This window comes from Orcinus orca, chromosome 15, assembly GCF_937001465.1.
Source record: "Orcinus orca chromosome 15, mOrcOrc1.1, whole genome shotgun sequence".
Classification (NCBI taxonomy): domain Eukaryota; kingdom Metazoa; phylum Chordata; class Mammalia; order Artiodactyla; family Delphinidae; genus Orcinus; species Orcinus orca.
The window spans coordinates 72719876-72747017 of NC_064573.1; the positions used below are offsets into that span (position 1 = coordinate 72719876).

The window sequence follows — 27142 nt, forward strand, 5'->3', positions numbered from 1 at the left end:
TCTCACTGTTGTGGCCTCTCCCGTTGCGGAGCACAGGCTCCGGACGCGCAGGCCCAGCGGCCGTGGCTCACGGGCCTAGCTGCTCTGCGGCACGTGGGATCTTCCCGCACCGGGGCACGAACCTGTGTCCCCTGCATCGGCAGGTGGACTCTCAACCACTGCGCCACCAGGGAAGACCCTTTGTTGCTGTTTTAATGGAGACATTTCCCCATTCTTTTTCTAGGTGGTTATTACTGCTGTATAGAAATAGCATTGATTTTTGCAGATTTGCTTTATATCCAACAACTATAGTAGAGAAATTATTCTAATGGTTCTTTGCTTAAATTTTATATAGAATCAAGTAGTGATATATATTTTTCAGTAATTTTTGTAATTCTCTTGTTTTATCTGTCCCTTCAAAAAAAATTACTCTGGAGTAAAAAAATCTGTAATATACTGTTATAACTAATTGAATCAGGTGTCCCTTGGTCTTTTAAGTGGAAGACCCCTAATGTTTAACCATCATATTTGTAATGTGGATTGTTTTAATTATATTTAAAAAGAAAAGTTTTTTATTGCTTTTTATAAAAAGGGAGAGGAGGGGCTTCCCTGGTGACGCAGTGGTTGAGAATCTGCCTGCCAATGCAGCGGACACGGGTTCGAGCCCTAGTCTGGGAAGATCCCACATGCCGCGGAGCAACTAGGCCCGTGAGCCACAACTTCTGAGCCTGCGCGTCTGGAGCTTGTGCTCTGCAACAAGAGAGACCGCGACAGTGAGAGGCCCGCGCACTGCGATGAAGAGTGGCCCCCGCTCGCCGCAACTAGAGAAAGCCCACGCACAGAAACGATCCAACACAGCCATAAATAAATAAATAAATAATTTTTTTTTAAAAAGGGAGAGGAGCCAATAAAAATTATGAATCACATTTTTTTTTCTAAAAAAAGTGTGGGGGCTTCCCTGGTGGCGCAGTGGTTGAGAGTCTGCCTGCCGATGCAGGAGACACGGGTTCGTGCCCCAGTCCGGGAAGATCCCACATGCCGCGGAGCGGCTGGGCCCGTGAGCCATGGCCGCTGAGCCTGCGCGTCCGGAGCCTGTGCTCCGCAATGGGAGAGGCCACAACAGTGAGAGGCCCATGTACCGCAAAAAAAAAATAAATAAATAAATTTAAAAAGTGTGGGATTCATTGAATTTTATAAAAGTTAGTCTTCTTTAAAAATAAATTTATTTTTTTATGGCTGCGTTGGGTTGTTGTTGCTGCACGTGGGCTTTCTCTAGTTGTGGCGAGCGGGGGCTACTCTTCGTTGCGGTGCGCAGGCTTCTCATTGTGGTGGCTTCTCATTGCGGAGCAGGGGCTCTAGGCGCACGGGCTTCAGTAGTTGTGGCTCGCAGGCTCTAGAGCACAGGCTCAGTAGTTATGGGTCAGGGCCTTAGTTGCTCTGGGGCATGTGGGATCTTCCCGGACCAGGTATCAAACCCGTGTCCCCTGCATTGGCAGGCGGATTCTTAACCACTGTGCCCCCAGGGAAGTCCCTAAAAGTCTTGCTGTCATGACTTTTTTTTTAAATAAATTTATTTATTTATTTTTGGCTGCGACGGGTCTTCGTTGCTGCCACGTGGGCTTTATCTTGTTGCGGTGCGCGGGCTTCTCATTGTGGTGGCTTCTCTTGTTGCAGAGCATGGGCTCTAGGTGCGTGGGCTTCAGTAGTTGTGGCACACGGGCTCAGTAGTTGTGGCTCACAGGCTCTAGAGCGCAGTCTCAGTAGTTGTGACACATGGGCTCAGTTGCTCCGTGGCATGTGGGATCTTCCCAGACCAGGGATTGAACCTGTGTCCCCTGCATTGGCAGGCGGATTCTTATCTACTTCTTCTCTTCTTCCACCAGGGAAGTCCTGTCATGACATTTTGCATGAATCTTTTGCTTGTATGATATCAATAGTTAATCTTATTTAAAACCCTTGCATTCTTAGAACAAAACCTGTTTAGTAGTATTTAGTAAATCTCTTGAGGTATTGCTTTAATTGTTTGAGTTTTATCTAAGATTTTCACATCATTATTTGTAAACAAGATTGTCATATAGTTTTCTTTTTTCATTTTATCTTATCAATTTAAGGACCTGTTTCCTCCACAGCACTTGGAGGTGAATATACCTGCCACATTTTTGTTAGAAATCTTTAAATTTTCGTGTAATGCTGTTGGGTTTTAGTGCTCTCGTGGGGGTAAAGAAGGGATGATTGTGTAACTTTTTGTTACATTGGTCAGCGTCTTCTGTTATGGATTTGTTTCATGTTTTCTTGTATCAGTTTTGGTATTTAACATTTTACTAGCATACTACTCATTGAACTTAAGTTTTAAAATTTATTAGCATGTAAATGTGTATGGTATTCTCCAATAATTCTGAGCTCTTTTATTTTGGCTCTTATGATTTCTTTCCCACTTCCAGCTTTGAGATTTTTCTTTTCCCATTTAAGTTTTAAAATTTTAATCAACTTTCTGAGGTATATTTGCCTACAGTAAAATTCACTCATTTTAAAGTAATAATTTGTGAGTTTTGGACAAATACATGCTATTATTGTGAGACTACAATCCCAGTCAAGAATAGGACAATTCTTTCCATCACTCCAAACAATTCCCTTGTGCCCCTTTACAGTTAATTTTCTCCTCTCACTCCTAGGCCCTTAGCAACCACTGATTGCATTTTGTCTCTCTCTCTATATATAATTTTGCTTTCTCTAGTTTTTCATATAACTGGAGCCATACAGCAATAGTCTTTTTTTTTTTTTTTTTGCGGTACGTGGGCCTCTCACTGTTGTGGCCTCTCCCGTTGCGGAGCACAGGCTCCGGACGTGCAGGCTCAGCGGCCATGGCTCACGGGCCCAGCCGCTCTGCAGCATGTGGGATCCTCCCGGACCGGGGCACAAACCCGTGTCCCCTGCATCGGCAGGCGGACTCTCAACCACTGCGCCACCAGAGAAGCCCAGCAATAGTCTTTTGATTCTGGCTTCTTTCACTTAGGATAATGTTTTTGAAATCATGTATTTTGTTGGGTGTATCAGAAGTTTCTTGTGTTTTTTTTTTTTCCCCCCTGCCTCAAGGCTGGCAGGATCTTAGTTCCCCTACCAGGGATTGAACCCAGGTCCTCAGTGAAAGCGCTGAGTCCTAACCACTGGACCTGCAGGAAATTCCCCAGAAGTTTGTTCTTAATTGCTGTGTGGATATATCACAATTTGTTTACCATTCACCAGTTAGTTGATGGACGCTGTTTCTCATTTTTTTTTTTTTTTGGCTATTATAAATAAATCTGCTATGAATATTCAAATACAGGTCTTTCTCTGGACACATGATTTTATTTCTCTTGTATAAAACCTGACAGTGGGAATATTGGGTCATATTGTAAGCATATGTTGAAGTTTTAAAGAAACTGTCAAACTGTTCTTCAAAGCCTGTAGCATTTTGCATTCCCACCTGCAATGTGTAAGTTCCAGTTGCTCCATTCTCATAGTGGAGAGTTTTAGTTGCTTCATTTTCTAGCCATTCTAGTGGTGTGTAATGGCATCTCATTGTTGGTTTAAATTTGTATTTCCATGGTGACCGATTATATTGAGCATCTTTACATGTGTTGAAATGCTATATAAATATCTATTAGGTCAAGTTGATTGATAATGTTCAGATCGTTGGTGATTTTTAAAAATTCTATCAATTACTGAGAAAGGTGCGTTGAAGTTTCCAGCTTTGCATGTTTCTCCTTTCAGTTCTGTGAGTATTGAACCCCTTATTAGGTATATACATATTTAAGATTATGTCCTTTTGATGAATCGACCCTTCCTTCATTATGTAATATCTCTCCTAATATTCCTTGTTCCAAAGTCTACTTTTGTTGTAGAGATATAGTATAGTCTCCTTTTATCTGTTCCAAGATCCCCAGTGGATGCCTGAAACCATGGTAGTACCGAAACCTGTATATACTTTTTTTAAAATGTTTTTTCCTATACGTACATACCCATGATAAAGTTTATAAATTAGGCACCGTAAGAGATTATTGTAATAAAAGTTATGTGAATGTGGTCCCTCTCTCAAAATACCTTATTGTATAAATTTAATGTTTTTTCCACCTTAGCTAAGCACTTACCATTCCCTGTAGCTGTAACTTTTGCAGTTTGAGGTGTGATGTCAAAATGAGCATGAATTTCTTTTTCTTTCTGTACAATTTCAAAAATTCATTCTTACTGTAGATCTTAGCAACCTCAGCATATGATTGCTTTTCTTATGAAGTTGAAAACTTTCACCTTTTCACTTAAAGGAAGCAGTTTGCAGCTTGTCTTTGACGTGTCCGTATTGCCAACATCACTACTCCTGTGCTTTGGAGCTATTATTAAGTAAAATAAGGGTTACTTAAATACAAGCACTGTGATACCTCGACAGAGCTAGATGGCTGGCTAGTAAGTGACTAACAGGTGGATACTAGAGCACACATCTTTTTAATAGTCTGTGTGATGTAATGGGAAGTTATAAGGCGCTTATAACTTCTTATAAGTACCTTAAATTATAAGGCACTTACTTCTTCTGCAAGTTGAAGTTCCGTGGTGGTTTTAACATGGAGGATTGTTTGAGTTGCATGCTGACCTAGCAACATTTTTCATGGGATACCATTTTTACTTGAGAGAATAATTGACAGAAAAACTGTTGTTATTCAGATTTGAATATTTGGCAACATTTTCTCAAAAATGAAGGAGCTGGGAGTATTTGTTGCCAATGATAAAATTTGAGTTTGACAAATTACCACTATTTAAAGACTTCTCTGATGAGATCAGTGGTGATGTTAAATATGGATTTTTGGTATTGAATAATGAAGTGTATCAATGTTTTAGGAGTCACACAACACTAGTGAACTATTTGCTGAGGAAAGATTCATGCAAAGTGCAAAGTAGACTGATGGTTTTTAATGTAACAGAGTACAAAAAGTTCATTGGTAGGGTTTCAGATTCCACACTGCCTGTAACCTTTAAGAAACTACCATCTGTTGAGTTTTTTTTTAATTATTATTTTAATATTTATTTTTGGCTGTTTTGGGTCTTCGTTGCTGCGCGAGGGCTTTCTCTGGTTGCAGCAGCGGGGGCTACTCTTCATTGTGGTGCGCGGACTTCTCATTGTGGTGGCTTCTCTTGTTGCGGAGCACGGGCTGTAGGCATGTGGGCTTCAGTAGTTGCAGCATGTGGGCTCAGTAGTTGTGGCTTGCGGGCTCCAGAGCGCAGACTCAGTAGTTGTGGCACACGGGCTTAGTTGCTCCGCGACATGTGGGGTCTTCCCGGACCAGGGCTTGAACCCGTGTCCCCTGCATTGGCAGGTGGATTCCTAACGACTGCGCCACCAGGGAAGTCCCCATCTGTTGAGTTTTGTTGCAGTATTGAAGAATATCCAGTTATCTGAAAGGCTATTAAAATACTTCCCTTTCAGGGCTTCCTTGGTGGCTCAGTGGTTGAGAGTCCGCCTGCCGATGCAGGGGACACGGGTTTGTGCCCCGGTCAGGGAAGATCCCACATGCCGCGGAGCAGCTGGGCCCGTGAGCCATGGCCGCTGAGCTTGCGCGTCCAGAGCCGGTGCTCCGCAACGGGAGAGGCCACAACAGTGAGAGGCCCGCGTACCACACACACACACACACAAAATTCCCCTTTCTTTCTTTCTTTTATTTTATTTTTGGCTGTGTCGGGTCTTAGTTGCGGCCCGCAGGATCTTCATTGAGGCATGCGGGATCTTTCTTTGTGGCGCACGGGCTTCTTTCTAGTTGCAGCCTGCGGGTTTTCTCTTCTCTAGTTGTGGCACACAGGCTCCAGGGCACGTGGGCTCTAGTTGAGGCGGGCGAGCTCAGTAATTGTGGCGCGCGGCTTACTTGCCCTGCGGCACGTGGGATCTTAGTTCCCTGACCAGGGATCAAACCCACGTTCCCTGCACTGTAAGGCAGATTCTTTACCACTGGATCACCAGGGAAGTCCCAATACTCCCCTTTTAAACTACAGATTTGGGTGAGGCTGGATCTTCTTCATATACTTCAACCAAAACAAATGATCACGTCAGATTAAATGCAGAAGTAGATATGAGAATGCACTTCTGTTAAAGTAGGCATTAAAGATATTTGCGAAAATGTAAAACAGTGCCATTCTTCTATTTTTTGTTTGTCTTGGAAAAGTTATGTTTCATTAAAACATGTGATTTATGTAATATGTAATACTTAGTTTCAAAATAAATATTTTTAACGTTCACGGTTTTAATTCTAACATAAATATCCATAGATATAATGTACATAAACAAAAGTTTGAGAACAGCTAGCTACTTTAGACATTATGGACATTATTTTACAGTAGTACTGATTGCATTATACTTATTGTTGATTAAATCATTGTTGTTTTTGAGTCTTAGTCCCTTCAAGTACGTTGCCCAAAATTCTAGAATTGAAACCATGAGGAAAACATGAAAATGTTGAGAGCTACCACCCAAAGCTGTGGTCTCAATCCTTTGAGAGTTATCTCTTACCCCTAACTCTCTTGTAGCCCTCTTGTTCTTTGGTATCTCGGAACTCTTGGGTATCAGGGATCCAGGTCATATTTTGAAGGGTACTTTCTGCTCTTCCCTCCTTCTCTGCCACATCAATTACCTGTGTTACTCCTGTAGTATAGTTATTGGCCTACAGTTTACAGTTGAGAGATTGTTCTTCAGAGATATTTTAGGTATCTTTTAAGTTTCATAATTTTATTTAAGATGGTTGGAAATCTGCTGGTGGGATTTTGTTCTTTACATATATTAAGGCAATCACGGTCTGGTGGGAAACTGAATAATAGGGGTTAGGAAATCTGGATTGTGGTCTTGAATCTGCTTTTAACCAGCTATAAAATTTTTGTTCCCTTAGCTTCCTCATCTGTGAAAGGCAGGTAGCAATTACTCACCCTTACTCACACCTTACTCATTCAGCAAATGGTTGGTTGGTTGGTTGGTTGATTTTATGTGCTTGTTAGAAGAGATGGAAAGAAGACTCGGGCATGAATCCTGCTCTCGAGTAACTTAGGGTCTAGTAGGAAAAGTAGTGTCATTTTTGCATTGCATTTTGGGTATTTACGATGTATCTTACTTTAATCACTAGAATATAACTTTTTTGAAGGCAAAATCTTATTTTTATACCCTTAATAATGCATACCACCAGCAGAGCTTTGCAACTCTTAGGCACAAAAGCTATTTCAAAACACAAATAATGAGGGACAGAACTAATCTGTTAGGAGATTGGATTGTTTTATATGTTATGATTTCAAGGATGTGATTTTTTTTTAATCAACCAGAGATTTGATTATATAAGTGTAATGTCAGACAGTGTTCTTCCCTGCCAGTTAAACCAGGATTCAGTCCTTTGCTAAGAAGTATATAAACAAAGACATCTTACCTGTGTAGTATCATCATAGGGCACTGTAGTTTATTATAACAAAGCAAGAATCCACCACAACCTGTTTAACATATGACTAGAAACATGGCTGATCGCATAGCTAAATGAGATCTAGACCACATTGATAGCAGTCTCTTCAGGATTGGTTTCCAAAAATCTTACTCTTTTCCTTTTACTTTATTGCCAAAACCCTTTCCAAGGTTCTGTCCTTTTGGAACATTCTGTGCTTTGTCTCCTTTCTTATTCTATTTTTCTTGAATGTTACAGTACGGGAATCAGCAAACTGTGACCTGCAAGCCAAATCTGACCCATCGCCTGTTTTTGTAAAGTTTTCTTTTAACACAGCCATACCCATTTTGTTTACATGTCATCTATGGCTTCTTTCATGCTGTAATGGCAGAGTAGAGTAGTTGCAGCAGAGACTGTATGGCTTGTAACACCTAAAATATTTACTATCTGGCCCTTTACAGAAAAAGTTTGCTGGCTTCTGCTTCTCAAACTATTTCTGGTAATGTACCAGTTCCTCCTTCTTCCCTCCTCCCAGTTTGTCACAGACAGATTTTTTTGTTAAAATACACTAAAAATAAATTACCAGATTAAAAAACCTTACAAAACGCATGCCCCAAATTTTCATTATTAGGGTCAACAGGCATAAAATTACCAAATTGCTGTAAAGGTTTTGAAACATTTATTGTTTTTCTTTTTTTTTTTTTAACTTAACTTGAAGTGGATTGGTTACCAATGGTTCGTGGACCAACACCAGGGCTGAACCACCCTTTGAATAGTCCTGTTTTAGTAGTCAGTGTATTACTAGAAAACTTTGACATTTATACAATTTATTCACCCCTTTCATGCAAGTATTTTTGTAGACCAGGTATATTATATGTTATATACACTTGTGGTTAAGTATGATGAATATATATCATGAAAGTGATGTGACTCTTCCAGTGGTGAGCCAGATCCTTCCTAGGTCATTTGATGTATACTTTTATCACCTCAGTGATTGAGAGGACTTTTGGACTCTATATGTTTTTCTATTATGTTGAAACTTAACATAGCTTCCTTATTAATAGGGACAATATGACTGTAGGCATAAGTGTTCAAAAAATTCTTTTAAATCAGTGGTTCTTAAAGAATTTCTGTTTCAGGTACTGTTGGTGGGTTTTTTTTTTTTTGAAGAATTTAGTAGGTTCTTTTTTTTAAATTTTTTTAAAATTTATTTATTTATTTTTGGCTGAGTTGAATACTTAAAGAATTTCTGTTTCAGGTACTGTTGGTGGGTTTTTTTTTTTTTAAGAATTTAGTAGGTTCTTTTTTTTTAATTTTTTAAAAATTTATTTATTTATTTTTGGCTGAGTTGGGTCTTTGTTGCTGCACGTGGGCTTTCTCTAGTTGCGGTGAGTGGGGGCTACTCTTCCTTGTGCGCGGGCTTCTCATTTGCAGTGGCTTCTCTTGTTGTGGAGCATGGGCTCTAGGCGCATGGGCTTCGGTAGTTGTGGCATGTGGGCTCAGTAGTTGTGGCTCACAGGCTCTAGAGCGCAGGTTCAGTAGTTGTGGCGCACGGGCTTAGCGGCTCCACGGCATGTTGGATCTTCCAGGACCAGGGCTCGAACCAGTGTCCCCTGCATTGGCAGGCCAATTCTTAACCACTGTGCCACCACTGTGCCCTGTTTTGTTTTTTTTGTTTTTGTTTTTTTGTTTTTTTTTGGCGGGAGGGCAAAGTAAACTACATACACACACACAATATTATATATAGTATGTATACTATACTATCACAATTTTAACCTCAGTTACTGCTTTATAAAAACATTTAGATTCGGCAGTCTTTATCTTATTTAGGTGACATGTTAGCACTTATCTTTATATTTTGCTTGTAGCACGCTATAAATTTATACATAAAATCTCCCCATTGGAAAGTTGTTTTACTGTGTCTCTGAGAAACATGATGAGACAGGATAAAAAATGAAAATATAACTCTGTACTATAAGGATCCTAAATACAGTTAATAAATAAGGGGAACACTAATAGATTCTAAAAAGAAACTGGCTCTAAGAAGTTAAACAAATTCACCATATGACCCTACAGTTTCACTCCTACTAGTTTGACTGCCTGTAAGTTCTTGGCTCACGTGTGGTTTCCTCTGTTGTCTTCTGCCATGTAGCATTGCTGTCAAAGACTAACGATATTCTGATAGTCTTAACATTACAAGTGACTTGGATTTTTTGCCAGGATGCCGGGACTTCTGCTTTTTAAAAGATCCAGTAATTATACTAGACTGTTTCTCAGAGTTGGTCATTAGGGATTGACTGATTCAATATAGAATATTTTTTCGTGAAATTTTTCTTAAATTGTGATTTTTTAGTATTTCTTACGTCGCATTGCTTTGATTTTTTTCCCCCCTTTGGGGCATTATTGGCATTATTATGTCATTTTCTTAAATTTTTAAAGCTGATTTTGAAATATAAAATTATATTCATCTGTTTTAAAGTATTGTTTTTCTAGTATGCTTTCATTGTTTTTAGGAATACTGTCTGTACCCCTCATCCCCCTTTTTTGTTTTTTTGTTTTCTTTATAATGACTTTTAGGTGTAACCACACTGCTTTCCCGTGCTCATTTCAAAGTTAGATTAATTTTTCTAAACTATTAGAAAAAAGAGGTGAGTCGTGAAAGTTTTTCTAGCTTCATGGTTCTAGAGCTCCCTCTTCTGAGTTTTTTTGTGGGAACCTTGTACTTTCATACATTTCCTGGCCCTTTCTCCTCCCAGTTCCGTATCTGGGCTGCCTTCTTGCTTTACCGCTCTTGTCTCTATTCTGCTTAATTTGGATTCTGTTCCCAGTAGTTTTTCCTCAGCACAAGACTGTTCTGAAAGGAGCTTCAGATGGTTAACTTTGAGTTTATAGGGCCCAGATTACTTCATCCCCTTCAGACTGCCAGTCTCCTTGTGCTCACGCATAAGTTGAAATGTGCAAAACTCCTTTCCTTTTCAACTGCTGTTCTCAGTTTGGCCCAGTGCACTTTCCAGTGAGTGTCTGTTGTCTCTTCGGGGTTTTCCTAAGTTCAGGTTCATCAAATACCCTGTTGCTTCCCTCTGCTTTTTCTCACACAGATGGTAGTTCCACATGAGTCTTTAGCAGTCAGTAGTTTGTCCCCACCCAGTTGTATTCTGGGTTTCATGAGAATACCTTATCACTTAGTATTGTTGTAAATGCAGGCTTTCAGTTTTGCTATCCAGATTGCTCCATGTGTTTTTTATGGGAGAATTCAGGAGGATTCAAAAACAACTGTGCCCTGGCTGCTGCCATCATTCTAGAATCCTGTCCCATAATTAAATTTCTTTAATTTTTATTTTTAAGCAGAAAAGTGGCAAAAATTGAGGGCAGTAGTGTTTTGGTCTTGTTTTTTATTTTCAAATGTGTGTGTAGTCTGTTTAACACAATATGGTGGAAAAGCTCTGGTGTGATACACTTACTTGATCCATTAGGGGTACCAAACAGATTTCAATTATTTCACTTTGAAAACATGATTTAGTCTGTGTTTACATGATTAGTAAAATTCATAATGTGTTATTGGACTATTATTTGGTTTGAGAACAGTTAGAAAATTTAAATAATGCGTGTTTTGTAATTGTTTAAAACGGTAGAGAGGGAGTTGAATGGAGGAGAAAGTAAGTTAGAAAATTTTTCTGTTTTGTACCTACATCTTTTTTTTTTAATAAATTTTTATTTATTTTTGGCTGCTCTGGGTCTTCGTAGCTGTGCAGTCTTTCTCTAGTTGGGGCGAGTGGGGGCTACTCTTTGTTTTGGTGCACGGGCTTCTCACTGCGGTGGCTTCTTTTGTTGCACAGCATGTGCTCTAGGCATGTGGGCTTCAGTAGTTGTGGCACGCAGGCTCAGTAGTTGTGGCTCACGGGCTCTAGAGCGCAGGCTCAGTAGTTGTGGTGCATGGGCTTAGATGCTCCGCGGCATGTGGGATCTTCCCGGCCCAGGGCTCGAACACGTGTCCCCTGCATTGGAAGGCGGATTCTTAACCACTGTGCCACCAGGGAAGCCCTGTACCTACATCTTAATAGTGATAACTTTAAATGAGTCCTTGGATGGTAGTGTACAGGTGGTTAGTTTACTGTTAACCATATTTATTTATTTATGTTCCTTAGTAGTCTGGCCTTAATATTTGCTAACAAATGATCTTTAGCAAAGTACTTATGATCCATTATTTGGGATATATTTGTTCTAGAATTACTCTCTTTGGAATTGACATCAGTATCTGATCTTTAAATACCTAGGTTTATTTCACTACTGCTCCAAGGAGGACAGTTTACTTCATCTACTTTTACTTTGTGTGTCTTGTGAATTAGTATATCTTCAGCTATGGTTAACCAAAAAAATCCTGATTTGGCTGACTTAAACAGTAAGAATTTGTTTAATTCTTATGGACAGGAATTTTTATCTATTAGGCTCATTGCTGTATCTCTAGTCAGTGCTTAGGAAATATCTGAATAAATGGAAATATCTAAAATATCTTAAATAAATAGATTAAAATGTTATTTCTTCAGCAGTGGTCAGGCAGCTAGCTCATTGATAGTTTCAAGGGGTCGTGTTCTTTGCCTTCTTCTGTTCTGCTCTCTTCAGTGTGTTTGTCTCATCTGTAGGTTTGCTGTGCTACTATTTGCAAGATGGCTGCAGCATTTCCTAGACATTACATCTCAAGACCACATCCAGAGGCAGAAAAAAGAAACTTCTCTGCCTTGTGGTGTGTCCTTTTTTTTTTTTTTTTCCTGGTACAAGAGAAACCTTTTCCCCTTATCTCATTGGTCAGAATTGCATCAAACGCCTAAGCCAGATCACTGCCAAGGGGACTGGAATCCCCAGGATTTTCTTAGGTCTGTGCTGTCCAGTAAGGTAGCCACTAGCTGCACATGGCTATTTAAATTTAAATTCATTAAAATAAAATTACAGTTTCAGGTCCTCAGTCGCACTCACCACTTTTCAAGTGCTGACTTATTGGACAGTGCAGATATAGAATGTTTTCATCATCACAGAAAGTTCTGTTAGACAGTGCTGGATTACATTAATCATGAGTCACCCTTTGGGCCTTTCAGAATTCCACTCACTCTTAAGACTGGAATTCTCTCAGCTGCCTTCCAGGGACATCTATGTGGTGGATAGGCACAGTATCTGACAATGATAACATCCTGGTGTGGCTCTTGGGCTTCAGGTACACCTCCACTCCTTGGAGGAGTGACATATTTTCTCCATGTATGAAAAAGAGTAAGGTTGTTTTACTGCTGGAAAGAAGACAGCACATTTCTGAAGCAAGTATTATTTTACTTGAGACCAATAACTTTTTTTGAAAATAAAGCCTTGGACTTTCCTCGTGGCACAGTGGTTAAGAATCTGCCTGCCAATGCAGGGAACACAGGTTCAAGCCCTGGTTTGGGAAGATCCCACATGTCGCAGAGCAACTATGCCCATGTGCCACAACTGCTGAAGCCCGCGTGCCTAGAGCCCATGCTCCGCAACAAGAGAAGCCACCGCAATGAGAAGCCCGCGCACTGCAACGAAGAGTAGCTTCTGCTCGCCACAACTAGAGAAAACCCGGGCACAGCAACAAAGACCCAATGCAGCCAAAAATAAATTTTAAAAAAATTTATAGAAAAAGAAAATAAAGCTTTTAAGTCATAATGCTAAATAGCAGGGACCTATGATGTACTTGATAAAAATTTGTTTATATATGTTTGCCAGTTTCTAGTTGGGTGGTTGAAAAATACCATTAATCTGTATTATTTCTGTTCATTTATTGTGCTATCTGGAAGCTCTTCTACTGGGAAAGTCTACTTCATAAGTTATTAGAATCAGAAGTTGAGAAGCTGTGGAGTACCCAAAAGGTGCGAAGTTAAGTTGTTAGGCCATAAATGCCTATTAAGTTTGGACCTAACAGACTATTAGGCATTCCTTTTGGCCTAGGGCGTGCCATGAGGAAGTGACCTACATTCTAAGAGAGCAGTGACCTGAGAAGGTTTAGGAACCTCTGGTGTGGTCTAAATTTTTTTGGTGACTTGAATTTTGGACTTCCAGTGTGTTAAGAAGTTGTTCAAGAAAAAAGCAAGGGAGAAAGGCCAGGGAATTACAAACAGCACTGTGGAGGAGAAGGCAGTATGTGGTTCTGGTTTTGAGTCTTAGTTCTTTGGCTAACTTTATGATGCCTGAGAAATTAACTTTTCTAGACCTACTTGATCATTAATAAAAAAGTAATGATAATACTGCATGAGGTTTAAATGAGATAGATAAATATGCTTTATAGAAGTTAAAATCTCTATACAGGTGTGTGGTAGCCTGAATAATGGCCCCTCAAAGATGTCCATATCCTAATTTCTGTTACTTGTGAATATGGTAAAAAGAGATTTTGCAGGTGTAATTAAGTTAAGGATCTTGGGATGGGAGAATGAGCCTGGATTATCCAGGTGGGCCCAATATAATCACAAGGGTCCTTAGAAAAGGGAGGCAGGAGATCAGAGTGCATAGTAGATTTGATGATGGAAGCCAGAGGTTGGAGTGATGTGATGAAGAGTAGGTGACCTAAAGAGTACAGGCAGGCCTCTAGAAGCTGAAGAAGGCAAGGAAACTAATTTTCCCCTCAGAGCCTCCAGAAGGAACCAGCCCTGCCAGCACCTTGATTTTTAGCCCCGTAAGGCTTGTTGTAGGTTTATGACCTCTAGAATAAGTTTGTGTTGTTTTAAGTCACTTAGTTTGTGGTAGTTTGTTACAGGAGTAATAGAAAACTAAAATAGGGTATTACTCAAGTTGAAACGGGGAAATTTTCTTTAAGAAACCATTAGTTCATTATCCAACATTCTTTTTCATAGTGTGAAGTCTGGAATAGCAGCAGTTGGCTTTTTAGACTTCCCTGCACTATGGCATAAACTTCCATGGTGTGGGCATGTTGGTGATTTCCTTTGGCCTTAACACTCAGGTGGCTCTAGAGACTGAGTAAGTAAGTAGATTTGAAAGGGGCAGTGGGGAGGACTCATTAGCCTCTGGTACATCTGAGATAAAGAGTGTCTCCAGAAGGCTTTAATTTAATGGAAAAGGTTCTAAGAACTGAGTTCCCTTGGTAGCTTCTAGAGCTGATCCTTTACTGATCATCCATCATATTTCCAAATCTAGCTTGGTCCAGCAACTTACTTTAGAACAGTTTCTCCAAGCTTAATATACTTTAAGTTTGCACACCAGAGGGTAGTATTTCAGAACCTCTCTGAGTGCAAACTTGGGGTTTTGCATGGCCTGGTGATTCAGCTGAGGGAAGCCTCTGACCAGCATCTGCCTAAATGTATCTGTTACACTGTTAGGAATGGTTATTTTTACTGAATCCTTGTCCACATTTTTTCAGTCTTAACTTTTCCAATGAAAATATTTTACACTAGAGTTATGGATTTATAAAGCAGAGGCTATCATAAAGAAGTGGTGAGGCTTGAGGACATGAAAACTTTAGGGGGAGGGTATGTGTGAGAAGATTAGGAGCCTATAACCCAGAGTTGTTTTCAGGAATCTCAGCTAAATAGGATTTGCCCAGTCCTAAAAGGTATAGACCACATGTATTACTCACAGCTAACTAGAATGCCTGGGACAAAGCCAGACATTTTCTTGGAGATACTCTCAGATGGCACATGCAAAAATCACAGAATATGTTGGTCGCTGTTTTTTAGAGCAGCTTTGATTTTCTAAGTAAAACTCATGATTTTTTAAACAGTTACCGTTGTAAACAGACCACCCATTTCATCTGCCTCTGTGGTGACCCATTAATCCATTAGTAGCTACTTAAACAATAGTTTAGGAAATGTTCTGCCAGTTGGCTACAACTTTGTAGAAGTTGGTACAAATTACATGAATTTTTTTACCTTTAGAAAACTGACTTAGATGGTTTGATATACAAGAAAGCTTTTTAGAGTTGATGATCCCATCTCTGGTAACTTTGTTAGAGGGAAGGGAGAGTATTGCGGGGGTGGTATATGTAAGTTTAATTCTACTTTCATTAATGTAAAAATATTTACATACACTAATCAAGTTTGCATTACATCCTGGGCCCCGAAAGATGGTTATAAATAAATAAATAATTGAATGTCATACAGACCATCTCCAGCATGCTCATTTTTTTGTCATTGGTGTTATATATCACAGAGGTGATAAAGAATAGTTTATATGCAGATTTTTTTGGAATTCTTTTCCTGACTGTTTGCTTACTTTCTTCATTATTTCCTTATTCTTTAGATATAATAAGATATGCTACAAGAGCAGTATCTTAAAATACCTGTGAAAAACCTAGCCTTTCCCTTTGTAGCCTTCTGGGTTAAAGGTTGATGTTTGGAAATGAAACCATTAGAAAGTAGTTATAAAAATTATAAATTTGGCTTCCTTTTATCTTAAATATATAGATTAATTCCACAACTAATCTGTATGTGAGATACGCAGATGATTAAAGTAGTATAGCAATTCTAAAATAATACTTGTTAAGCTAGCTTACTTGGGTGGGGGGAGTGGGGGCAGGTAAATTAGTTAAACTCTTGCCATTCTCTCAATGGTACCACTACTCTCAGTCATTCAGACTGGACAAGAAGTAGCAGTGCTCATGTCCCACCTTCCTTGCGCCCCTCCTGTTGAGAGAATTTAATTTGAGGTTCTGTGCATATGACAATAATTCTAGACCCATATGCATCCCTGTAGTCCTCAGCCCGCTCCAGGGTTTTAGGATCCAGTGGCTGTGGTTTGGCCTGTTTTCTGAGACTCTTTCCTTGAGATTTACGTCCTGATCCTGGTATATTAGAAAGAAGCCATTGGAGAAAATGAGGTTAGACATTGCAAGTACGACTTTGCTTACAGTACCAACTAGAACAGCCTTGAGTTTCTCTGTTCTTTAATTGTTCCTTCTCTCTAATGGATTCTGGCTGTTCTTTTCATCAGGAGGTGGTTTATAGTCTAGGTCAGAATCTACTCTTGTACACATATACCACCTTCTCATCCCACTCCAGTGTTGGTGAACAAGACTAGTTTTGTTTTGTTGCATAATGCCGTACTTCTCCTTTTCTGTCACCAGATGTTCAACTGCTTATAAAAATTTTGACTCTGTCCCAATAGAGGTTTTCCCCTTTTTCTGAGCAGTTCAGGTGAACACAGGTTCATATTCACTGCGGCATTTATAAAGTAGGGGTACACACCCAAGCTGATTATGGTATGTAGGTGCAGAAGAACAGGAAAACCAGTGCTTTGCTATGGAACATTAATTATGAATATTGGCATTATTTTTTAAATTAGTTTAAAAGCCGGTCAAATGGCTGCTTTAAAAATAAACCTAATCTGTATTTCCAGCCTCCCCAGAGAGACTAACTAGTTCCCCCTGCCTCTTTTTTCTTGTTTTCTTTCTCTCTGGTTAGTGTTGAAATCAGTGTTATATCTTTTTTTTTTTTTTGGTGGAGGATCTCCTTTGTTTATTTGAATCTCCTTTTTCCTGATGTTTGGTTCTGTGCATAGTGAAGCTTGAGGCTGTTGGTGTGGGTATTCAGTGACATAAAACTTCAATTTATTTGTGTTTATAAGTCAGAATCCTATTTCACTTATTCCTGAGCCTGAGGGGAAATCTTAGAAAAGTCCATTGAGATTTAAGTTATAAACACACTGCTTAATTACTGCACAAGCTTAACCACAGAGTTTGCTGTCACAATATAAATACCCAGATGAAAGCCTGAGAAAAGCCTCCACACTTCCACCCCCGTGAACTCTGGTGGGTTTTCTAATCCTGCCCTCTGTCTGGCAAACAAAAATATGAAATCCAATCCAAGAGCTTCTGTGAAGCTGGTTTAGAAGCCTTATAAATGGCTCAACTAAATGCTCAAAACTCTACTACTTCCTTTCTGTTTTGCCAGCTTTCTCCAAGCCATTTTGTTTTATTTTTTAAAAAATGGTTATTTTTCTTGAAAACCTACTGTATTTTACCTAATTTGCTGCAAGGATTTTAAAAAAATATTTACTTATTTATTTGGTTGCATTGGGTCTTAGTTGCAGCAGGCAGGCTCCTTAGTTGTGGCTTGTGGGCTCCTTAGTTGTGGCTCACTGGCTCCTTAGTTGTGGCACATGAACTCTTAGTTGTGGCATGCATATGGGATCTAGTTCCCGGACCAGCGATCGAACCCCAGCACACTGCACTGGGATTGCGAAGTCTTAACCACTGCACCACCAGGGAAGTCCCTGCTGCAAGTTTTTGAAACTCCAGTTTTAAAACTTGTTTCTCTTTTTGGTCTTAAGTAGCATACACTAAATAAGCAAAACAGCCCTGGCTCACTATTTTACTCTCCAAAGCCTTTATAGGATAAAACATGTTCAGTCTTTAGGATTCTCACACAACTACTTTAAAGTGAAATAGCAGCTGTGTGAGTAAACCAGAAACTAGGATATTTCATCATCTTAAAACAGTAAATTTTTTTTAAAAATAAATTTATTATTTATTTGTTTTTGGCTGTGTTGGGTCTTCATTGCTGCGTGCAGGCTTTCTCTAGTTGCGGCAAGCGGGGGCTTCTCTTGTTGCGGAGCTCGGGCTCTAGGTGCGTGGGCTTCAGTAGTTGTGGCACGTGGGCTAGTTGCTCTGTGGCATGTAGGATCTTCCCGGACCAGGGATTGAACATGGGTTCAATCCCTGCATTGGCAGGCGGATTCTTAACCACTGAGCCACCAGGGAAGTCCCAAAACAGTAAAATTTTGCTTTTACTATAATTAAAAATCTATTTGAAGAGCTCGACATATACCTTTGATAAAATTAAGTGACACACTAAACAAATGTGCCATACTGTGCATGCGTTTGAAATGAATTCATGAAATTAGAAATTTTTTCACTTCAAATGCTTTAGTTTTTTGTTTTTAAATTTTTATTAGAGTATAGTTGATTTACAATGTTGCATTAGTTTCTGCTGTACAGCAAAGTGTATCAGTTAACACATTTATATATCCACTCTTTTTTAGATTATTTTCCCATATAGGTCATTACAAAGTATTGAGAAGAGTTCCCTGTGCTGTACAGTAGACCGTTATTAGTTATCTATTTTATGTATAGTGTGTATATGTCAATCCCACTTTCCCAGTTTATCCCCCACCCCCTCCGCTTTCCCCCCTAGTAACCATAAGTTTGTTTTCTACATCTGTGACTCTATTTCTGTTCTGTAAATAAGTTCATTTGTTCTGTTTTTTTTAGATTCCACATATAAGCAATATATGATATTAGTCTCTATCTGACTTAACTTCACTCAGTATGACAATCGCTAGGTCCATCCATGTTGCTGCAAATGGCGTTATGAAATTATAAAATTATTTTATCAGTCCCCTTAGTGTGGCCCTACTTTTCAGTTTTTCAGTCATGTAAAATATTTACTGAACTCCAGTTATGTGCCAGGCACTGTTGTAGGTGGTAGGGTTACAGCAGTGACCAAGGTGTCAAAGCCCCTGCTCTAGTGGAGTTTACTGTCTCATGGGGAGCAGTAAACAAGTAAAGAAGGTACCAGGAAGGAATTCTAAGCAGAGCATGAATAGAGAATGATATATAGTGATTGGGATGGCCCTGAAATTGGGTGGGCAGGAAGTGCCTGTCTGAGAAGGTGACATTTAAGCTGATATCTTATTAGCAAGAGCCAGCCATGCAAAGATCAGAGGCAGCCATATTCTAAGCAGAGGGCCTAGTCCTACGGTGGAAATGAGTTGGGTATTCAAAACAGAAATATGGTCGCTGAGGCTGAAAGTGTTTGTGTATAGCATGGGGTGAGGGAGGGGATGTTTTTAGGGAATAAGGGTAAGTTTGATGTCAGGTAGGCAGACAGGAGCTAGGATTTTATTGGTACAGTGAGATGCCATTGGAGGATTTTAACAGAGGCATAAAGAATGGAAGTAAGACCAGTTTGGAGGCCATTGCAGTAGTTTAGGGTAGAGATGGTGGTGACTTGAATTAGGATGCTTATATTGGAGATTGAACTGGATTTGGGATAGGTTTTGGAGGTACGGTTGATTTACTTGTGTTGTAGATTTTGACCTGAGTACCAGGATGGCTGGTGTCTTTACTGATATGGTAAAACGGGGGGAAGAGCAGCTTTTTGGGAAAAATCAAGAGTTTCTGTTTTGTCCATTTTAAGCTCAAGATACCTATTATTAGATAGGCAACTGGAGATCTCAAATTAGCAATTGAATATTGCTAATTTGAACTCAGGAGTTCCCAGGAGAGGCCAGGTCTATGGGTATAGATTTAGGATTAAGCAGTAGAGAGCAGGTACTATTGAAAACTGTTGGACTTTATAAATCATGAGGGCAATCGTGTAGATTGAGAAGAGGAGAAGACCTAGTACTGCCGACTAAAAACAAAAAACAAAAAACGCACAACGTGAGAGTTGTGAGTTAAGTTTTATTTGGAGCAAAATGAGGACTGTAGCCCGGGAGACAGAATTTCAGATAGCTCTGAGAAACTGCTCCATGCTCCAAAAAGGTAGGGGAGAAGGTCGGTATATATGTGATTTTGGTGAAGGGTGTAGTACATGTAATCAAGCACATAGTTGTGGAGAAGTTTTCTGGTAGTCACGAGGAGCAGATGCCACCATGAAGGATTTTAGTGCTTTTCTAGATATGAGGAGATGCAAGAATTGGGCTCCTAAAATAGTCTCCTGAAAATACCTGTTTGAAGACCTGTTCTGCCGGTTTTTCGCAGAGCACAGAGGGCCTCATTTCTGATCTCTGCCCTGAACTCCTTTCAGGGGTTGGTTGTTGAAGGTCAGCAGCTGCAGCGGCTCATAATTTAATCCCTGTAGAGGTAAATGGCCAGTGCCAATTTGTAGGTGACCCTGGGGACTTCAGGAGAAAGAGCCAGCAAAGGTGACTGAGGAGGAATGACCATTGAGGTGGGAGGAAGCCAGTGGATTGTGGCATCAGAGAAACCAAAAGTTGAAAGTTTCAAGAAGGAGGCCTAGAAACCAACATGCTACTCTGAGATCAAGTTAAATAAGAACGACAGAGACATTGGTTTTGAGAATCACTCATGATCTTGACAACAGCATTCTCAGTGGAGTCAAGGAGAGAATAGATGTGAGGAAGGAGACAGTGATTATACACAACTCTTGAATCACAAAGGATTATATCAAGAGTAGATATAACAGGTAATTATGTTTTCTAAGAGAGAACAGGGATAGCAAACATATACTGTGTTCCTAATGCGAATCAACAGAAATATCACTATATAATTTATACATGTGTATCCGCCACCTGGGGACCCAGACACAGATTAGAACTCTCATGGTGTGAATGCTATTGAATGGAGCACCGGCACAGTGGTCCTTCATGTAGCTGCACTCCTGGGGATGTGCTAAGGAACTCACTCTACTAGTTTGAGGCTGTAATTCAATGTATTTCACACTAGAAATAGTGCAGAATGCATAGTTGGAAGGGGTGTGTGTGTGTGTGTGTGTGTGTGTGTGTGTGTGTGTGTGTGTGTGTGTACTGCCTCCTGCAGCTTCCAGATCACTGCTCAGGTCCTGTTTTGCATTTTAAAAAATGCCTTCTTGGTGTTTTTTCCATTAACTGAATGTTTGTTAGAGCTCTGTCTTTAATACTATATTTTTTCTTTTCCAGTATTTTTGAAAAATAATTTGTTCAGGGACCTTTTTACATAGGAACATCTTCTAAGCTATTGGTAAGGTTCCCCCCACTCTCTGTAACTTGGAGAGTAGTGTAATGCTGTGCCACTATCTTAGGTTGAGGAACAAGAGTTTCTGATATTTGTTTGTAGATGTCTTTAACTTTGTGGTGCCCGTTGGCATTATTACTTTCATCAATCAATTAGACCATCAGAGAACTTTTATGACTATTTTCTCTTATTACTCTACCTAAAAAGTATCAACTTCTTGTGTGTGCTTCTGACCCATCATTTCAAAAATTGAGCTATTCTTTTCTGTTTGCCATCACAGCTTATAGCTGCACTTTTATTTTCTATCTGTACTGAGATAGTCCAACAGAAGAGATACAAGACAGTCTGTGTTGGTGATCAAAATAAATTCAGCCTGCAGATCCTTAGATTTGCTATTCCAGATAGTAAGCTAGTATTGTGGTGTGAAAGAAGCTTAGAATGTAATAGTTATTATGTCTTATTTTGCCTTAAATCCCTAACAGTACTGGTGCACATTTAAATGTGCAAGCCAGTAGTTCTGTGATTCAGGCTATTGATTAGTAGTAATAGGAGAAAGATAAGTTATGTTGATGCTTATTTTGCTTTGAAGAAAGAAGTTGTAATTGCGAGGTAGTCAGATACTGAGACTGTCTAACGGAAGGAAAATTCAGTTATCACTCTTGTGTCTGACCTTTCACTTTCCAAACTCAGAAACTGAATAGATTTGGATAACAAAGCGTAGTTGTTTCTGTAACATTGGGCTAATTGTATAAAGCACAGACTGGGACTTGCCCAGTTAACACATTTTGTTTCATATTCCAGAACTTCTGACTTATACAGTCAAGTAATTTAACCTAATTCACATGAAGGAACAAACTGAGGCAGTTTTCTCTTTTCACTCTTCTAAGGAAAATATGTAACTTAGCCTTTTATTTTCCATCCTCTTACAACATGAAGGTTTCAGAAATCTATAATAATGAAAAACTGAGTTGCAGGAAGGAGACAACCCAGATGTTTTGCATATAAGTATTCTTTTCACTTAAAAGTGCATAGCAGAGGGCTTCCCTGGTGGTGCAGTGGTGAGAGTCCGCCTGCCAATGCAGGGGACGCGCGTTCGTGCCCTGGTCCGGGGAGATCCCACATGCCGCGGAGTGGCTAGGCCCGTGAGCCATGGCCACTGAGCCTGCGCATCTGGAGCCTGTGCTCCGCAACAGGAGAGGCCACAACAGTGAGAGGCCCGCGTACCGCAAAAAAAAAAAAAAAAGTGCATAGCAGAGAAAACCAGTGGATAATAAATATATGAACAATTCAAAGCTTTTATTGTTTCTTTTTTAAAATAACAGCTTTATCTAGATGTAATTAACATATCATAAAATTCATCCTTTCATAGTACACAGTTCTGTGGTTTTTAGTTGTGTCGCCATCATCATGATCTTACTTTTATTCCCCCCATAAGAAACTCGTATGTACAATCACTCTCCATTCTCCTATCCCCCGTCCCCCACCCCAGCCCTAAGCAACCACTAATCTACTTTCTGTCTCTGTTGATTTGCCTCTTCTGACATGTCATGTAATTGGAATCATACAATATATGGCCTTATGTGTCTGACTTCTTTCACTTAGCATAGTGTTTTCAGGATTCATCCACGTTGTAGCATGTGTCAGTACTTCATTCCATTTTATGGCCCACATTATCCTTCACCACAATTTGTTTATCCATTCCTCAGTGGTGGACTTTGTTTCCACTTTTGAGTGATAATGAATATCTATGTACATGTTTTTTCTGTGTGTGAACATGTGTTTTCAATTCTCTTGAGTATATACCTGGGAATAGAATTGCTCCATTTTATAGTCTATCTTATTGTTAAGTAATATAGTTGTCGACTAGTCCATTGAATTAAATTATCAGATGTATCTACATAGTGAAAAAATAATTTAACCCTGGGGCTAGGGGTATTATTATACTATTTTCCATCTTTGGTTATTTAAAGAGAAAGACTTAAATTAAAGGTGAGTTGAAGGTAGCTCATTGGGTTTTTCGAGTCTGCCCGCTTTCTTGGAATGATAGCTTATGTATAGTACTTTGGTACTCTAATTCTCATTTCACATTTGCTCCTTGGTAACTCTAAAAATTTTATCAGTTGAATGTTTGGAAGCAAATAATAAAATAGAAAGCCCAATGGCTTAAGCAGTAATGAGGCTTTTCTAGAACAATAACTGAAAAGTCCAGGTAGCGCTGGCTTCGGGCAGGACTTGTTCCTTCACTCTTAGAGTTCCCTGGTGGCTTAAACAGAAGGCCCAGTTGAATCTTATTCGCCCTGTTGATCTATCTTGGGTTGTGTGCTTATCTTTGGTCAGGATTTGGAGTAAGCTAGAGCCGGGAATGGGTACAATCCATGTCAGTGTTCTGTTAGGAAAGGAAGGAGGAATGTGTGCTGGAAAAATACCAACAAGTGTGCACTGCAGAGTCACACCTCTTTTTCTGTAGAGCTGATAAGGAAAAAATAAGTACGTATTCACTGCACCTGAGTCTGTATCTGATAACCTACTGAGTTCAGAAAGCCCATCTTTGATCAAAAGACCAACCCTTTTCTTTTTCTAGGGTCTCCTGCAGATCCTTTGGATGTCTATGCCGTTTTATTCTTAAGTATTTGTTTGGTAAAGTATTTTATAGCTTTGTTAAACAAAACTGGTTCCTTTGTTTTAAGTGGTAAGTGTGGGCTGTATTCATAATCACTGTGTCTGAGATTTAATTCTAAAGAGACAGTGAAGAATGTTTTTATTACTTTTGCTCAGCGATAGTCTTGTTTGATACAAGGGTTGGGCTTTTAGTGACCAGTGCAACTTGAGTTTTATCTGAAGCAGCTTTTCTACATGACCCTTCCAGTTAATTCTAATAAGTAACAGGACAAAGAAGTGGGTGGATTACAAATGATTAAGCAATGCTAATTTACAGTAAAGTGCTGTCTTAAGATAGGATGCACAGTACTAGTTGTACTTTGGTTATCACATGTCAGTGACCGACTAGGTGCTGATTTTTTTGTGTTGTAGTGGTAGTTCTATGTTCACCCCCACTGTAGAAAGAGTACCACAGTGTTATTTGGCTTTTAGGTATTAACTACCACCTTGCTCTTGACCGGAAGTCCAGCTGTGGTCTCCACCTGTGCTGAGGACCCCTTCTAGGTTTCCTGACCTGTGTTGCTTTCCTGCCTGGGATCCGGAATCTCAGAGCCTGATCACCTGCAATTCTAATCTACTTCCTGGCCCTGGCCCTAGTTTTTATTGTGCCCAGCCAGGTCTTGTCACTGCCCTACCAGCCCATCTGATTGCCCCCTATCCTAGGATACCTCAAGTCTAAGCCCCGGTTTCCTGATTTTATTAACAGATTTGTCATTACTGGTTGAGTTGGCTGACAGAACAGTGTCTCTCAGCTTTAATTGTTCTAGCTGTAAAATGAGGATAATACCCGCTGTTCCATCAATCTTATAAGAGATTTGTGAGGCTCAAAGGTTTTATGTGTGAAAATACCTTGTAAAGAAGTAAAAAATAATAATAATAATACGGAATTAGGTGGCTTTAAACATCCCCCTCTGGGCATCAGTGAGGAGAATGAGATGAGCATTAGGTGAGTTTCAGCATATCATGTGAATTGTATCCAATTTAATAACTTTCCTTGTATAGCTCTGTTGGCCTTTTTTTCCCCCTGCTGGGTAACAACCTCAAAAACCTCACAGTGAATTAGAACCAACAACATTTATTTTTGTTTATGGGTATTCAGGTTGGTGTAGTTCTGCTGATCGAGGCTTTTCTAGTCTAGGCCAGGCTGGGCTTAAACTTCTGGCCAGGTTCAGTTCTCTTTCATGCGTTTGTATTCTGGAGCCTAGGCTGAGAAGCAGTGGCTCCCTGGGCATGTGGCTACATGATCTCATATAGATTTACAGGAGTTTAAGAAGGGTGAGTAGAAACATGCATTGTCTCTTAAGGCTTCATCTGGGAACTAGCATATTGATAACTTTCTCCCAGTTTTAATAGACAAAGTAAATTATATGGCTAAGCCCAGTATCAATGGAGCCAGGAAAATACTGCTCCCACAGTGGGAGACTGCAAAGTCGCACAACACGGGTGTATAATTCTAATAAGGATGGAGTGAAGAATTGGGAATGATAATCTACTTAGCCATAGGTATTATCCTAGGAATAAAGGTGCATAAAACTATATGTGACAAAAGCAGATTTCTCTGTAGAGTGAGGAGATTAGGATTATGTAAGAATATACTTGGGTACATTTTAATAATCTGATTAAAATGATTAGTAATGTTCACAATAAATTAATAAATGATGCTTTGTTTACTGCTATGTCTGAGAAAGCAACCATGGTGGTACCGTGTTCAATTCCTCACCTCACTGTCTGAAGACCCTTGCTAAATTGCTTAGCAATTTTTAATACTAGCCTCTTGCGTAAATTTTTTTTTTAAATTTATTTTATTTTTGGCTGTGTTGGGTCTTCATTGCTGCACGCGGGCTTTCTCTAGTTGCGGCGAGAGGGGGCTACTTTTCGTTGCGGTGCACGGGCTCTAGGTGTGTGGACTTCAGTAGTTGTGGCTTGTGGGCTCAGTAGTTGTGGTTTGCGGGCTCAGTAGTTGTGGCTCATGGGCTCTAGAGCGCAGGCTCAGTAGTTGTGGCGCACGGGCTTAGTTGCTCTGCGGCATGTCGGATCTTTCCCAGACCAGGGTTCGAACCCGTGTCCCCTGCATTGGCAGGCGGATTCTTAACCACTGTGCCACCAGGGAAGTCCCCTCTTGTGTAAATTGTAATAGGGCCTGAAATGCCAGCCTGTGGTCAGTCTTAAATTATTAACCAATTCTTATTCCCATTCTTTCTCTAAAACTTAGCAAACTACTAATTGGTCAGTTTTTACATCAGCTGTTACAAGACTTTCATAACAGCTAGAATATAGAAGCAGTGAAAAGGTGAGGCATTTAAAATTATATTTAGAAACATCTAGGTCATCTAAGGAACATTTCAGGAACGTTGTATGTAGTTCCCATAGAAAGAATTATAAATTTGTTTTTGTCTTTTTTGAGAGTTTCCAGTGCTGGCAGAGAAATGGCTTTTGTAGACTTTGAGGAATCTAGGTTTTAATGGCTAGGACAGTATTTTCCCTACTAATTGAACTATGGAACTCTTTTCCACAAGAAAAGGATATTTTGAAAAACTAAGCTTCCATGAGGTACATTTTGGATAATACTGTTGTAGGCCATATTTATTTATTAGGATTAGGTTTAACTATATGTAATAAAAACTCAAGGTAATAGTGGCTTATACAGGAAACAAATATAAAAAAACACAAATGTTTTGTTTTTAAAATGCAGCTAAATAAATATTTGGACTTACTTGAAAAAGCTCATATTTTAATATAATGTATTTCAGCTAACCTAGACTGCTAATTTAAAATGGCTCATTATTTTGTGCCACTAAAAAAGAAAAAAATATACTGTCAATTGTAAAACACACTTCAATTTCAGAGATGTTAAAATGTGGGAAAGTGTGTTATTGACAGTATTAAACATTTTCATGTCTGGCTTTTGTCTCCTCCCATTTCTCTCTAACTAGCCTGTTGGAGGTGTCTTTACTGTGTGTAATTGAGAGCTGTTTGTTCACATGCAAATAAACTAGGTAAAAATAATGCACCATACCACTACTAATAGCACTTGTTAACATTAATTATATACCCAATAAGTCTTCTCTTATGAAGCTGAGCTGTTAGTTACATTAAAGTATTACTACTCTGTGTCACATCTATTACTGTATAACAGCCTACCTCAAAATCTCATAGCTTAAAATAACCATTTTTAATTGACATTAAATTTAATTGAGATAATTGTAGATACGCATGCAGCGGTTAAAAAAAAAAAGAAAGAAAAGAAAGTTATATGGAGAGATTGCTGTGTATCCTTTGCCCACTGGTAAGGTTTGCAAAACTCTAGTGTAATATCACAGGATATTGGCATTGATATAATCCACTGATCTTATTCAGATTTCACCAATTTTACTTGCACGGG

General features: G+C 39.5%; 1 protein-coding gene and 1 long non-coding RNA gene across 4 annotated transcripts in view; both read left to right on the forward strand.

The window, feature by feature from the left end:
* Positions 1-26575, forward strand: part of LOC125961295 (uncharacterized) — a 48142-nt gene extending 21567 nt beyond the window's left edge. Inside the window, exon 2 of the long non-coding RNA XR_007471827.1 lies at positions 1705-26575. This is a non-coding gene — a long non-coding RNA (uncharacterized LOC125961295). The remainder of the gene's footprint in view (positions 1-1704) is intronic.
* SPPL3 (signal peptide peptidase like 3) overlaps positions 1-27142 on the forward strand; it is a 119015-nt gene that overhangs the window by 22150 nt on the left and 69723 nt on the right. The gene's annotated exons all lie outside the window — the stretch shown is intronic.